Raw genomic sequence first — 16,688 nt, 5'->3', positions numbered from 1 at the left:
TCTCTGGGAGCTGCAGGGCTTTCTCTGGATCAAACATGTGTGTGTGTGCATGTGTCTGTGTGTGTGCAGACTTCTGCATTTCACTCAAATGTGCACACAAGCAGCTGGCAGGAAAAGACTGAAGACACACACACACCTTCACCCAATCTTGTACAGAGAGATGCAAACTTTCCTCATCTCCCTAAACTGAGTGTGACTAAGTAAACTTCTTCACACTTTTCCATGCGGTTGCTAAGGGTGGAAAGCCTCATTTAAACTGGGGCATGAGACATGAGGATGAGAAGATAGTGAACTGGCTTAGTGTTGGGCTTAGAGGCTTGCTAGTTGGTTTGTTACTGGGATATAGTACCCCGAAACTTACATAACACTTTTTGCTCAAATAATGATCCCTATATGTTACCGGATGACAGACTAGAGGTTCTCAACTGGTCACAATCTGGCAGCCATATTTTCCCATAGTCTTTAAGTGGTTACCAAATTACATAAGCAAATTGGCTTTTTAGAACACAAAATTAAGGAAATTATTCAATATCAAATAGGGGTTGTGTCATTTTCAAACTTTGTGTGTCATGCCTGTACTTGATATCTTTAATTTGTACAAATGTACAAACTAAAAATCACAAAATCTTCATGCTTTTTCCACTCATGGGAAATGGGAAATCTCATGAAATAAACTCACACCTCCTCCAGGATTCTCTCTTTTCTCGTCCCCCAGTTTCCCACAGCACCACACCCCCCCAACCAGTCTTCTGTCTCTGCATCCTACCCACTCCTACCCACAACTCCCCTCCAACCACCCCTGTCCTCCCAAGTCTCTGCCTTGCTTTCAACTCCAATTTTGGGCACAATGAAGTTGTTCTGGCTGACAGTTTGGCCAGTAGAAGTAAGTGTTGCTCAAGCCTGCTGTGTGGCCCTGGAGTGGGCCCTTTCTCCCCCTTGCCGGCTCAGTTACCGAGAGCCTCGCTGGTGAGACACGAAAGCCACCCGTCCCCCATGCTCCCACCCTGACCCAAACAATTAGCCTCAAACAGCAATCAGGCTTGCGCCATGGACAAAACTGCACACAATTCACAATTTAATATTCTTGCCAATGTTATTTATTGCCTTGTGAAGATATAAATGGACTCTTTGACACAGCTAAGTTAGTGTGATTTACTCAGTTACTCTACCTCTTGTAGGATGTGTCAGAAAGGATTCCGTATTGAGGTCAGCTGGAAAGACAATGCCTGCAGCCCTCTCTCTCGTGTCGCATCCAGTAAGCATCAAACAACCTCTACTTGCTGTCACTAACACTAACTCTGTTTTCAACATAACTGTTTTTCTTTACAAGCAAACACACCAAAACTGAGCAATCCGAACAATAAATATTACTATTCTGAGAAAGAGAGACTCAAAAGTAAGCCAAGACATGAAAAAGCCGCTTGGGGAGGCCCTGATTGAGGGTGACCATATGTCCAGGCGTTGAATATCAGTGGTCTCTCCCCCAGCGCTCCGTCAGACCACCATAACTTAGTTTGTCTTCAGTACAAAGTTTGGTCCAAGCTTGGCTGGCTTCATTAGGAACCTATTCTCTGCAGCCAATGAAGCTCAACAGACCTCCAACAAAGGAGCTAATCACACCCGCTGCTGTTACTCTCCTTTTAGCCTTCCCCCCTCTACGCCTCACCTTTAACTGTGGTTCACACATGAAATGCTCACAATTTTCACTCTTCACTAAGTAGAAAGCAAAATATGCCTTCATGCGCCATCAACAATGGGGATGTCACATTAAAAGGTTAACAGTGGAGGGCAATCTAGAGAGAATAACAAATGCACAATTGTAACAAAACAAGCTGCCTAATGGCTAAATCCCAATATGTCCATAAACAACTAAGTGAAATAGTTCCCAATGTGCACAAACAGCTGCAGTTGTTTGCGTATCATCGAGTTAAGTCTCACCTGGCAGACAGTATACTGTTGAAGACAGGATGTGGTGCGTTTACTGCCCACCTACCTACAATGTGTTGTGCCTGCAACAGCCTGTGGGTGCATTTGAGAGCAAAAGATGTGGTGCCTTGACAATGGAGAGCCTCAGGCGGCTGAATACTTGGAATGACCTTGAACCTCAATGTGCTTCTTTCCCAGGGCTGCATGGATGGTCAGAATGTCTATAGGTAAATATGTTCCAACTGTTCGGTGAAAACAGTGTCCTAAAAATGTAAGAGATGTTGATGTTTTGTGCAATATGTATATTGCTTTATCTCCTTTTTTATCGAAAGTAGAGTCTTTTGAACACCTTTCCATCATGTTGAATTGACATACGGTTGTCATAATAATTGCTTGACTATTCTGATTTCGGTCAATGTTGATAATGAAAATTATTTTTGATTTATTGCATCTTAACTAAATTAAGGCAAAGTGTAGTGCAGTGCTGAGTTGCAACCAGTACAGGTGCTGTTGTCTTCTAGTTTGTGGTCTAAAGACGTTTTATTAAAACAAGGGTTCAAAATATTTAAAAACAAATTGCCCATCATAATATCATAATGTAAAAAAAAACAGCAATGAATATGCTCATTAATGTCTATTTTTTTCTTTAGTCAAGCACAAAAAAGTCGTGGCACCTATCCCCAATCATAAACACTTGGAAATTGTCCATGATTATCATTTGCAGTTACATTTGTAATGAATTACATCAATTACAATGATTATTGCTAACTGGATGTTCTTGATGTAGCATTAAAACACTGTCACAATACCAATAAGTATACTGTAGTCCCAAAGCACACACACACACGTACACACAAATATACAGTACATTGGAGGCACACTGCTAAAGAGGATTTGGTGCGTTAAAATTTAGGTTAGGTAAAGTCAGTTAGAGCCAATGTCACTGGGATCACAAACTAATGTAATCAGCATGACAACATACACCATATATGGAAGTAACTGTGTGAGAATACAGAAGAAGACCCAGCGGAAGACTGGAAAAGAAGTGACATCTCTCAACAATACATTACAATATCATGTCATCCAGGTAAGATTAATACCATTGTGACACTGCCATCATGGCCATTTTTTGTTACGGCAATATTCATAGAGAGCTCTTGGATTGGAGATCACTTTAGTGTGAAAAAATACCTAATGTGGACATTCACATACAGATATTCATATGCTTATCTATACTTTCCCAACCTTTTTTGGGGGGGGGCAAATATAGGAAACATTACAGTGCATTTCTTACGTCAATCAAAATATAACTTTCCATTATTTACATTTGTATTCAGCTTTCTGATCACAAGCCCAAAAGGAGTAGGCTGAAGCTTATAAATACCTACCCCTTTTTATAAATGCCTACCCCTTTTTGCAAGATATAATCATGTTCATGCCACTGTCTTGTTTTCCCCTGTTATTATTATTGTAATATTATTATTGTTATTATCATTATTGTTATAATCTTTATCATTATAATCATCATTAATATAACCATTTCCATCATTATAGTTAACAATTTTTTGATTTTTTTTAATTATTTAATTTTACAGACTTCATTGCTTCTTGTAGAGTGCTGTATCATTCCATCTGTTGTTTTCTGAAATCCGCAGTATTTGTGCTTTTATTGTCAATTTATTAGCCCACTTTTTTGTAACATTTACATATCATTTTCTGGATTGTCTAATCTTGTGCATTAAAAAACAAGAACTTGAGACTGTGTCTGGACAGGTGACCAACCCAAACATCAGTTTCTTCTTGTTAAGCCCTACCTGAGGTTTTTAGACGTGCTTTTTAGTTCGTGTGTGTCTAGTGTTGTGCTTTAAAAAGCAAGGTTTTAGGTCTGTGCTCAAACCGATGACCAGCTCCAGCCCCAGTCTTCACTTGCTGTGCCTAATCTGTGTTGTTTGTTTGCATTGTATTTTATTGTAATGGTTGTTGTATTTTGATGTATGTAGATAATGTTTTTAATGTTTTTAAATGAGTGTTTTAAATCACCACCTTTCTTTGTTTTATCATCAACAACCAATTGTTGCAAACTCAATTTTTGAAGCAATGATGTCTTGCTTCAAAAATTGAGTTTTCATCACATAGACGGTCTTCCGATGAAGAGATGCAACACTTTGTGCAGATGGATTCAAATGAAAAGTTCATACAATACAATAGTATTTTGTACTTGCAAACATAAGCATCTATTCTGAACACATGCAATCAGCACTATGACAACCGGTAATACATACTCTACACATGGAATGTGTGGAAAATGTAGTTTATCCACATCTTTTCAAAGGTCAAAATACAACACAGAGCCTGTTGCTTGAAGAGCACCAAAACACTCCTACACATGCACTCAAAGATAAAATACCCTTTACAGTTCCCTTGGTTGGGCATAGCATGTATACAGGGACGTGTCTTCAATTCATCTTGCATTATAGTAAAGTGGCTCTTCATTGCATGTTGTCCATGAATCTAGGATCCTTTTACTATATGCACAGCATTTCCTACATGTGGTTGTCACTGTATATCTATAAGTAGCATAGTGTGTAGTGGGATTCAAAGGCTAAATTGGAAACACACATTCATCTGTGCACAAGTGACAAGGTCAATACCAGTAGAGCTTTAACCTGTAGCAATAGCCACATAGCTGAATTTGATGCTGGGTCAGATATGATTACTCTGTTTATTGTTCATAAAATGTTGTTTTTATGAAAATAGATGTGGCAAAGGAAATCCACATTCACAGGACAAATAATTGAGAACAAGATTGCTAAGATCATCAAATCAACAGGTATCTGAACTCATAGTTCAGATACTGAACCGATTCAATCTGAACTGATTGTATAATGCCAAAAGATACAAATATCATAATTGTGTCATAAGTCATATCAATTATGAAGCCTGTATGACTGAAGCACACATGCATAAAAATTCAAACTGTCCCGACAAAAGAGCACATACAAGGGACAGAAAAATCACTCCATCAATATCTTGGACTGGAAAGACGTCTTGTCTTTCCTTCATTTCCTTTTGTTTCCTCAATTTCCAACCTTTACCTTGAATTACAGCTATGGTGAGAGCAGCACAAACATTGTGTTCCACTCGTCACCAACACTTGTACACAGCCTAGCCGTCGATTTGTGACTGCATTCGGGCACTCCTTGCCTCTTTCACACTATAGATTGCTGCCATTATCTGCTGCTATTTTTCTGGATGACACACTAAAAAGAAGACAACAAAGACAGAAAAGGATAAAGACATTTCCCCAAAATGACGTGTGAATTGCTGATGGGACCCATGCGACAATTTGGTATGCAATTGTCAGCATTAGTCCAACTTTAGTTGTCAGAGGACACTTTCCCAGCGAGGATGACCAATCAGGGTGATGGAGAATAGACACGCACTAGTCATCCTAGTCGAGATGCACTGCCTCGTATACTGTGGGATGTTTACAATATTGAGTTTTTCTTGAGTAGCAAAATAAAGTAACCAAAATATTAGTAAACATCTCTTGACGCAGTGCAGTTCTAGACAAAAGTACAATCACAACAAAGGATTATTGTGTTACAGTGTGTGTCAGGCTGTGTTTAACCTGAAAATGAAATTTCAAGACTATCAAGGCATTCTGGAGAATGCAGAGTCTTAGAAAACCTGGTCTGAGGTCATGAGTCGTCCAACAGGAAAATGACCCAAAACACAGTAAAAATACTCAAGAATTGGGTATTCTGAAGTGGCCTTTTATGAGGCCTTTAAATCCAACTGAACATCTGTGAAAAGGCATCCATCAAACCTGTCGATGGGTGTAGGAGTCTCTGTGCTTGATTGCGTTAACTGTTTCAAAATGTTGTGCAACTAAATATTCAGTTAAGGATACCATCATTTTTGTCCAGGCCAGTTTGTTGTTTTCTTGAAGAAAAGCAATGTCAGATTTCTATTTGTTAATATTTAGTAAATTTTTTCTGTTATCACTTTTGTCAGTTTCCAATTATTTCAGGTATTCTTCTTTCCTTCATTGGCGTATGAGTACCAACAATTTCTACCATGTGTACATATTGTTCCCAATGTTGTAGCAGGCTAGTGTAAATTCATTCTTGTAGATATTCATAATGGATCTTGACCAATATTACTGAAGATTTTGTTATGCTATTGTTGTTGCCATTGGCATTGTGTGTGGGAAAGATGCTAGTTCTTTGGGTTACACAATTTAACTGTGAATGAGGTTTATCCAATGCACGCAAAAAAAAGTAGCAATGGTCCTTTTTTGCTAATTGATTGCCTCTACTAATGAGAGGATAATGTATTCTATTGTGAGCATTCCTTGCCAGTGTTCATTAAGCCAGGAAGCAGTCAAATCTTTTCCTTTTGTCTTGTGTCTTGCATGCCCCCCTCTTTCTCTCCCCTTCACTCACTCGCTCACTAGCACCCCCTCCCTCTTTCTTCCTCCCTCACACGTTCTCTCGGCCCCTCTCTTCTGTACTAGGTGGGAGAAGGTGATGCAACGGTGGCACGACAGGCAAAGCATCCCTCACCATCCCCAATGCATAAGACATGAGGAACAAAGGACGATTATAGCGGGGAGCACAGGTAGAAGGAAGGAGCGAGATAGATGTGGACATGAGAGGAAGACATTCAAATAAGACACAATAAAACTGATAATCTGGAGCACATTTTTTCTGTTTTCCTCTTGTTCAATGTTTCCCATTACACCCACTGCTCCTGCCAGCTATACACACACTCTTTGACGCCCCTTTTTCACCCACCTCCCCTCAGCGCTTCTCTGATGCGCCTCCTAATGAGAGCTGGCGGGACAATGGTAACATTGTTGGCCGTGTTTGGGAACCTAGCACTGAAACAATCACTGTTTACCCAAGCATCGATGCAGCCTGCAAGCTTTCTTTCATTACAGCTGCGTCCCTTCCACGAGTGCTACAATGAGCCACGGGGACAGCCAATAAGATTCATCTGTTCCACTCTCTTCCATCTCCATCAATTGCTTTAACTAACACGACTTGTCTTCCTTCAATAGCTATATGCTCTATGCATATATGCACATATGCGCAAGCATTTATCTATCTATGCATCTATTCTCATGTACTATGATGTCATCAGTGGCTGACTGTGTAGTTCTTTGCTAACTAAGACAGTTACGCACATAGGTCTCTACTTTTCCTTTGATCACAAATGCTAAATGATTTGTAATGGAGCAAAAGAAAGTTGCAAGTTCTAGCATTTAATAAAGGAGGTGAGAAACACGAATAAGAACCCATAGCAAAACACAAAGGTGGTGTCTGAGCCGACCTCACTGCCACACAGCCATCTTTGCCAAGAAATCAAGTCTTCAAAGCATAAGTGGCATTAATTTATCCCTTTCATTAGTCATTTAAATGTATTTTCAAGTGTTTTCTGAATGTAAAACTACAACAGTAAAACTATAAAAATCTTTGTTCCAACTTTGTATGAACAGGACAGGTGTACATACCTAGAGCTGTGGAGGGTGCATAAAATGCATATGAAATGAAACTGCATTTAAGCTCATCCTCAATTGGTTGTAGAGTTGTAGAGACACTCAAAGGAATATGCTGCCAAGCAACAAGATTAAATGGTCCACATCAATGTTTCACCTGATATGCTAGATGTCTATTGGTTGTAAGCTTTAGATGTTGTTTTTGGAGACCAAGAAGTGCAGCACAGTCAATGAAAAGGCTGCAGTAAAACTCTCTACACTGTATTGTTCAAAAATACTCTGGACACTTTCCGTTATTTTTTTGCAGCGGTATTGAATTACAAAACATTCATTTGTGTGTGTGTGTGTGTGTGTGTGTGCGCACGCGCGCGTGTGTGCTTTAGGATTCAATTCAGACGAACTTTTTAAAGAACTGAACATATGAATGCACAATAAGGACAGGCAGACGGGAGCAGGAAAACTGACAAAAGCATCTATTAATAATTTGATCATATTCTTACACACACACACACACACACACACACACACACTGACACATGAATATATCAATGCATGTGCACGTTCTACACACTTTTCAAGCCCTATACAGAGAGCCAATTTATAGGTACTGTACTCCTCATCGCTCCCTCTGCCATGCCCCTGTCCCCCATACACATGCACACACACACGCACACACACGCAGTGGCACACTGAGCACCCTGCCACACATACCGAAGGGGAGGACACATCCCTCATAGCACCCAGGAAATTAACTTGACATTTGATGCAGACAGAAAATATATTTCGGTGGGGGAGGAGAGGAAAAAAAACAAAGTGTACCAAAGCAGAGACAGCATGAACCCGTCCCTTGTTCATCCTTGCCCACCCCACCCCCTTTAAGCCCAGGACGCATTCGAGAGGGATTTCAGCGATCTGCAATGCAGACGCTACTGGGTGCCTACAGAAAATGAGCTTCATCTTTTGCCTGTCCCTCTTGGTGTATGCTGTCCGTCCCCCTTTGTTTCCATCTTTTATGACTCCCGCATGCGCCCCATTTTCATATTTACTTCCCCTCCCATTCGTCTTGGTGCCTTTCTATTAAGGCGCAAGTTGGAAAAGCAAATGCAAGATGGAAATTCACTGTGTGTTGCTTGCATTTTGCAATTTAAGCCCCACAAAAAATGTATTAGTGAGTGTGAGTGCGCTTTAAATGGATGTTACCTTAGCATATAGGGAGGCAATAACAACTGCTGTTCTTGTCTTACATGTCAAGGTGTGTGTACTATTTTAATGCGAGCAGACTACAAAATACAGCACAGCGTGGTCATGCATAAGTCTGGTAAGATTAACGATCACACCCTGGGCCTTTCAGTAGCCTCTGCAAAAAAAACTAAACACTGACGGATGGAGCAGGCCTCAATTAATGTATTATTATGTAGTTCTACAGTTTACACCTCGTGTACACGGAACAGCAGCAGGAGCACAGACTGGCTTGCGTCCGTCTCATTAGACATGCAGGAATGTTATCATTATGCACAATTGCCAACGTCTAACTGTGCACACACCCCTCCCTTATTGACCTACCATATTGTGTCTGCTTAGGTCTGTCTTCAAGTGTGTTGTTGTAAAAAATCAGCTGATATTATTCCCTATTCGCAGTAAACACAAACTATTGTTTATTGTGTGGCTCTGACACAGAGCCATTCTATCACTGCAAATTGTAATTATCATATATATTTGTATATTAAATTGTATTGTATTGTATTATCATATATATAGATAGATATATATCTATATATATGAAAATTGTCAAATTCTAGATTATAGAATCAACATTTGTAATAAAACTTGCCTTACACTATTGTATGACTGACAAGGTGAATGTGTATTATTTCTAACAAATGTGAAGTGACATTTAGACACACAAATGTGTGGATGTCTTGGCTTTTACAGAAAACTGGATGACATGCTGTTTTTTCTTTAATATTCGTGCTGAGAAACAGAGGTCCAGTAAAAAATATACAGGCAGGTTTTTATTTGGAAGCTGGATAGTAAAAATCTGGCTTTTATTTGCATCAGTTGTCTGCTCTGCATTTGTTTTGAGGTGGCACTGTCAACGTATTGCATCATCCAAATGTGTATCACACCACGCAATATTTACATTTCCTGCATCGTAGAATAGCCTAATTGATAGAAACATATATTTGGGTGCACTTTCGAAAAATATTTGTAAAAATGGCTGCTCAATAGGTTTAGGTTTACCCTGCACACGTTCAGAACAAAGTCAGTTGTATCCCTCTGTGCATGTGCAAACTACTCCCCCCTCGCTATTCCTTGCTGCTAGTGATTTGCATTCATTTGCATGATTTCACAACATGCATATCCTTTGTTCTGGTTGCGTGGTGATGGAGAAGAAACTCTTCTGTGGTGTAATATAGTCTGCTTTTAGTAGTGTTTGTTAACTGCTGTTATGGCTGCTTTAATTTAAAATTTCAAGATGATCCTTTCACAAATCCTATCGTGACATTCTTACAGAAAAATGACATTATGGCACATCAAGACGAGGAAAACTAAAGATGCTTTAGTGTTGTGCGAATACATTTCCCTGATATTGTGTTATCGCTAAGAGGCATGAGCATTGGCAGCATATTGCATGGCGAAAGGACCTCATCCAAGCATGAAATATGGACTTACCTGACATAAAAATATGAGAACCATTGATGGAAACTAAATCATTCACGACAAAAATGTGGTCCTGTGTGTTTTCATAAATAATGTACTATTTCCCCTTATATTTTCCTCAATGGAAATAACCACATTTTACAACTATTGTATACTGATCATTATAGATTTGATACTGTTTTTTAAAATCACATAATATATTCTTGTGCATTTTGATGTTTGCAGCCACAGTGAAGTCCTCCTACAGTATAGACTGGCATCTTATGTTGTTCTGATGTTGTTTTATCTTTCCTGACCACACACGGACAGGCACACACATGCATACACACTCACACTGATGTTAAAGAAATGCATTGAAGCTGGCCTTTGATGGTTGATGATTATATACAACTTTCAGAAAAAAATACCTAAAATGAACCTCACATATTTACTTATTAGGTTTTTTTGTGTAGCTATTGAGTTCCATCCAAGATCATTTTTGTTCCGATAATGCTTTTGTGTACAGGAATAATTTCTGCCACATGTTTATCCACTAATAATAATAATGATTGAATGCATGAATGCATTTACCAACTGTAGAGTCTGCACAAAAATGGGACAACGATACATATAGGGCACCTTTCTCCATACAGTATACTGCATCCCCGCATACATAGAAGTCTATATTTTTCAGCAACATGAAAGGAACAGTATATTAGAAGCGATCGCAGTATGAAGCGGTACAGTTCTAGCTACCATTGCAATAATAAACGCATTGTCAAAAGAATACCTCTTGACTATGATGTACTGTCTGGGCAGGATGTTTGATGCAGCTTTTGCGTTGGATTTTGTTCAATTGTGCATGTGTACTTAATGACTATACCCAGTGAGTATATTTCATTTGTAGTTGAATGTTGAGCTTATAACGTGTCTACTGTCACTTTATCTTGGCCTGTCCAGGGTTACATACATTTTCAAATGTTGATAAAAATGCAGTGCAACCATTGGTAAAACCCATAAAAATATTTAGTGTGCAGACAAGATGGACTTATTAAAGTGATTTGTCTCTCTTCAGTGACATCAAATGTAACATGTAATAATGATGGAGCGTCCTAATTGAAAAGTCAGTGTGTGTTTCCCAGGACACAAATGAGGCAATTAGCGTTACTGCATGGATTTCCACAGCCAGAGGATAGTATTCCAGATTGTTGTTTGAATACTGTATGTGTGTCACGCTACTGTGATGGCGGACAATATAGAATAATCCTTTGTTTCCTCTTCCTGACTTGGGTTTAAACTACAGGGCATGGAATGGGTCACAGGATGTAATTGCTTGAGCTCCCTTCCAACTGTTTTTAAGCATTTCAATGTGTCCTCTGGACCGTAATCATGACAGCTATCATTACTTTTGTGATGGGGTTAAAGCAAGTATCATGAGTATATGATTTTGTTAAAAAGTAAACGTAAAGAAACGTTTGCATTTTTATCAAATTGTGTCCCTGTGGCTTCATAGGTATCAAAACAAAAGCAATAGAAAAAAATGGTTTGGTCTGTGTGTAACGATGACACTAAAGTGCTCATTCATACATTTATTTTCATTGTGTTCCATTATTTGTCCCTGCACATTCTTCCATTAAATATGATGTTTAATCATGTGTCGGTTTGATGAGCATGAATGACCTTCAGTTATGTCTTGTTGTTTACATTTTATTTTATTAACCAATAACATCATGTGATTTGCGTCTTTTGATTGGTATTGTGTGATTGGCACGGTCATGCTCCAATAATCACATTAACAGTCACATTTGGATCTATCAATCCAAGCTTACCTCAGGCAGATCCAGTAAAAAGAAAATCCCAAACATCATGTCATTGTCCATCATCTGCGTTTTGGAGTCCCCACTGGTCCAGTTGTCCATCCCTGCAGCAGAACAAGTGTAAAATTGTAAAAAATGAAGCCAAAGTCAAAAAAGTGCATGGATGGATGCATGGACTGTCATGCTTCAACATATTTTATTTGGTATTTGTTAATACATGACAATAATTGAGCTGCTGGCTCTCCCTGCGGTGATGAAGTGCAATTTACATTTAAAATAGTCTAGTGAATGCAAATCTGACAGTGGTAAAAAAAAACAACAACAAATCTAATAAACACATATGAACACTAAATTACTCAGCATGTCTTGAAATAAACCTTGTCTGATCATTGTGGTTCAATACAAATACAAGCAATGCACACAACTGTGAGCAGATACAGCATGTCGGCAGAGATGCTAATGCTAATGCGACGAGAAGTGTCCTGACTGGTTAACAAATATTACAGACCTCTTAAGCAGGTCACATGTAATCTGTAAGGCAATGATTATTGACTATCACTCTGTGTAACCTGTTTGAAGATGACTTTAAATGGTTTTTTTAATAAAAAAAGATTTCTATGGACAAAATGTGTTTTATTATGCTGGTGATACATGAAATGATACAGATACAGAAATACTGAAATGAAATATAGAACTTCCCATTTGTGTTATTTTGAGGCGCTTCATATATGATGAACACACACACATGTACAAACACACCATCAGGAAGTGTTGTTTAGTTTCATTAAAGTTTATTCATGTTTCAGTTTAACACTAACATAACAGCTTTTAATGAACATTTCATGTGACGATTAAAGAACTCTGGCACATAGGATATCTTTATCTGGCACATATTCTTCTCATTCCCTAGTGCAATGTTCTACTTGTGGGCCAACCAGTGTGTGCATGTGTGTGTGCGTGTGTGTGGATGTGTGTAGCCCTACGGCAGGGTTTTAGGGGGACCATATTGCACTCCCACCCTACTTCACTTCATTCCCTTTACAGCTTGTGTGGCATGTCTCATCTGATCCCCCCCTCACCCCACCCCATCCTTTGCACATTCACAATTTCTAGTGTTTGTGTGCGTTTTATTTGGTGAGGAGGAGGCCAAACGGGACAACCTGATTGTGTCAAATCTACACTCATTCCCTCCAAAAAAAAGAATTTGCATGCATGTTTTCAGCCCAAGACATCCATCCGTTTTCAATACCACATGTCCTCTCTATGGTTGCAGGTGTGCTGGAGCCTATCCCAGCTGTCTTCGTGTGAGGGGCGGGTACACTCTGAACTGGTTGCCAGCCAATTGCAGAGCACATATGAACAAACAACCCCTCACACTCACATTCACACCTACTATAGACAATTTAAGAGTCTCCAAATAACTGAATATTTTTTGGAATGTGTATGTTCTCCCCATATGTGCATGGGAACATACCCATGTGTGCATGGGGAGAACAGACACACTGCACACAGAGATGTTCCAATGAAGACACAAACTCATAAAGAGATAAAAGAGAAAAATAAACAAATGGTAAACACCCACCGAGACTATTATTATGGAATAGAAGGTGGCCTTCAGCGCTTCATTATTCTTATAAGTCCAGGTCGGCTTTGACACCTTGCTCCCCTCTATGCCGCCTGTCTCATTTCCTTCCCAGTAACAATCCATTAGCAAGCGCCATGCTCAAACAAGCAGCCGTTTAATTATTGTCTCTTTGTTGGCAGCAGGCCTGTACCACTCATCATCACGCCAGAGGGGGGTGTCATTTTGATAATATGCATGTATAACATGTCAACATGCACACCATCATACACAAAATTCTACTTGATCATCCATGCAAATAACCAAAGAAATGTAACACACTAGGAATTAACATAAACTAGTAATGACGACAATTGAAAAGTAAGGTTCTTATTTGCACCTCAAATATATACTGTATTTGTTAGTGCTGGAAATCAGGCATATTGTATGGTTTCATGTACTCATGTCGAATAATTTCCTGTACATTGGTCTTTATGTGTTGCCTTAGGTGTACTTGAGGATGAAAGAGAATCCTATTGCTGTGGCTGTCTCTCTCAACAATGTGTGACTGTGTTATTCATATTCATGCGTGTGTAGTTTATTTGTGTTTACGGACTTTGATAATGTTAATTAACAGATAGGCAGGTTTGGTGCTGGACACTGAGATAGAGGCTGATTTACATGTTTCCATATTGGGCTTGATTCTTCCTTTTTGCTTCTTTATAATGTAAAAGATACATCGCTCAAATATATCATCTATTCATCCAATAACCTAGAGCTCATGCATGCAAGGTGAATTGTTTTCGACATGAAAGGCGTTGTGTGGTCTGTTTTGTCTAATCACACTAACCTCTAAAATGTTTGTATGTTTCGAATGAAATGAATAGACCCCTTGAAATCACAGAAGCAGTGTTTAGTAGGCTACGGCCAGTAAACGGCATGCAAGCGAAACACTGGTGTCTCGCATGTGACAGTAATCGGGGACATTAATCCATGCAAATGAAATGCCCCGTATGCATACCGGCCAATGACTATAATTGAATACGCAACTTTTCAGACCTCTGCCTTGCTGTCAACAGGAAATGTGTGCATGCTAATGTGTATGCATGCGCGTGTCTATGCCAGCGGACATTTTAGGTCTACCCTCCTTGCGCACGCTCCTGCCAAACGCCTTAAGATGGTGGCACCTTGAGGCAGCACGAGACACTCGTGGAGAAGCCCCTCCTCACAGTCCCCTTTCCCTTCCTTCCTTCCTCTAGCTCCTCACGACAACACAGGACAGGCTGCCTTCCACCCTAACCTCGAGCCCCCCATTATAAATATTTAATTCACGGCTCTCTAATAAGGATATTAAGGCGAGTACACCCTCGCCCCGGCGTATATGCATGACTCCTTCTCATCAAATTTACATAAAAGGGCCAGATGCTAATGCGAGTGTGGCAATCCTGCTCACTATTCTATAAGCACTGCTAGTGGCTCTGCAGTCCGAGAGCCCGTATAATTTAAATGGCGAACACCATCATATATTTTTCAAATGCTTTGCTGCATGCCAAATGTATCCCATGCTTCACAGAAAACCGCTTTTATTATGTTTCTGTATTTCCTAAAGAACCAATATGCTATACAAACGAAGGTTGACTTGCTTTATTATTTCTACAATACAGAAATTACTTTGAGGAGCTAATTAGATATTTTGCACGACACAGTTAATCAGTACATTATAAATACAAATACTATTATTGACCAAGAAGAAAAAACAACATGTGAAAAATATGTGCATAGCAGAACGTATGCTGCATGGAGCATATTGGGAGTGTATATGTGCCACTGTTTTGTAATTAGTCAAGGATGAATAATGCAGCGGCACAAAATATATTATTTACACCCTTTCATATGCGAAGACGATTCAAAGCAAAATTCAGGGTGCAATTATACTAATTTATTTATACCGCATAGTATTTGCATAATCAAAAGTCAGTGGAGCACAGATATCCGAGAAGCCATGCATGGCAGCCAGCTTTAGAGCTCAAGTGTAAAAATAGCATTTATGTGCAGCGGGTGATTGTGCACCGTTGCAGCTACATAGCCGTTGTACTAACAGATGGCTTTTTTTAAGCGTTGGCAATAAAGCTACAGTATGTAAGGTCAGCAGTACATTTTCTGGACACTTAATGAGGACTAATAAGATATAACAAAAATTGTAACAACATTTTTGGGGGTGGGGGTGGGTGAGGGCTCCCATGAACACTTTTCATTATAACCCTTTAGGTGCCAGTTTTTTTTCAAGAAAATATTTTGTTTTGATATTACTATTTCAAATGGCTGTAGCTTGAAAATGGTTGCAGATAAATTCATACTGTAAATAAGAAAAATCAACATTATTTATAAGTTTGTGATGGGAGTAAATTCACTCATCTAGTTTTCATATTATGATATCACCAGGCACAGAAATGGTCACATCCCTGTCTCCACGATACCCAACAAGCTCATCAAAATGTCTGATTCACTTGTCATAGTCTTCCTCGTCAGGCATCATCATCATTTACAATTGCTGCTTACATTGCTGCTTTCTACAAAATTTATCTCTGCACAAAAAAAGTTTGGGAACCACTGGTATAAGATATAACTATACATCCATCCATCCATCGTCTATGCTGCTTATTCTCACTAGCCTATCCCAGCAGTCCTCGAGGGAGAGGCGGGGTACACCTGCACTGGTCGCCAGCCAATCACATACAGACAAACAATCATTCACACTCGGAGCGTCATCTCAGTTGTGAATACTAAATCAGACTGCGTATTGTGAATTATTTGACAAGTCTCACTCATCAAACCTGCACCACTTGGAAAACACAACTTTATAACAGCTTAACAAGTATGAAATCATTCTTTTACGTTACAGAGATGAAGCAAAAGGTGCGTGACTAACATGTTGGCCATGGAAAGCCATCCGATCATTTGAAGGGGAGGACCATTCAGCATGGCGGAGCACAGCATGCCCGCTGCTTACAACAAGACGCTCAAGTGGCCATGCATGATGTCATTAAAAAGGCCCAACCATTGTAGAATTCAACAATGGATTATTGTAACAGTATAGCCGTATGTCTCATGTGATGTGCTGGGGGTTAAATCAGAGCACTTTAGCCTGGCAGTGACACACTTTTCGCGTTTGTGTGATTCAGTTCACTCGCTGTACAATACATAAAGTTCATTGGTGAAAACCTAATAAAACCAATTAAAA

At 39.4% G+C, this 16,688-nt stretch overlaps 1 long non-coding RNA gene across 2 annotated transcripts in view; it reads right to left on the bottom strand.

Annotated features, from left to right (window-relative positions):
• LOC131128837 (uncharacterized) overlaps positions 1-16,688 on the bottom strand; it is a 36,731-nt gene that overhangs the window by 11,013 nt on the left and 9,030 nt on the right. For both annotated transcript variants that reach the window (XR_009129721.2, XR_013627193.1), the window contains one exon: positions 11,899-11,990. This is a non-coding gene — a long non-coding RNA (uncharacterized LOC131128837). The remainder of the gene's footprint in view (positions 1-11,898; positions 11,991-16,688) is intronic.

The sequence above is a fragment of the Doryrhamphus excisus genome, linkage group LG3, assembly GCF_037039965.1.
Source record: "Doryrhamphus excisus strain RoL-2023G ecotype Guam linkage group LG3, RoL_Dexc_Guam_v1.1, whole genome shotgun sequence".
In the NCBI taxonomy this organism is placed as follows: domain Eukaryota; kingdom Metazoa; phylum Chordata; class Actinopteri; order Syngnathiformes; family Syngnathidae; genus Doryrhamphus; species Doryrhamphus excisus.
Note: the sequence above shows the minus strand (reverse complement) of the source record. Positions and strands in the feature narration are given on the sequence as shown.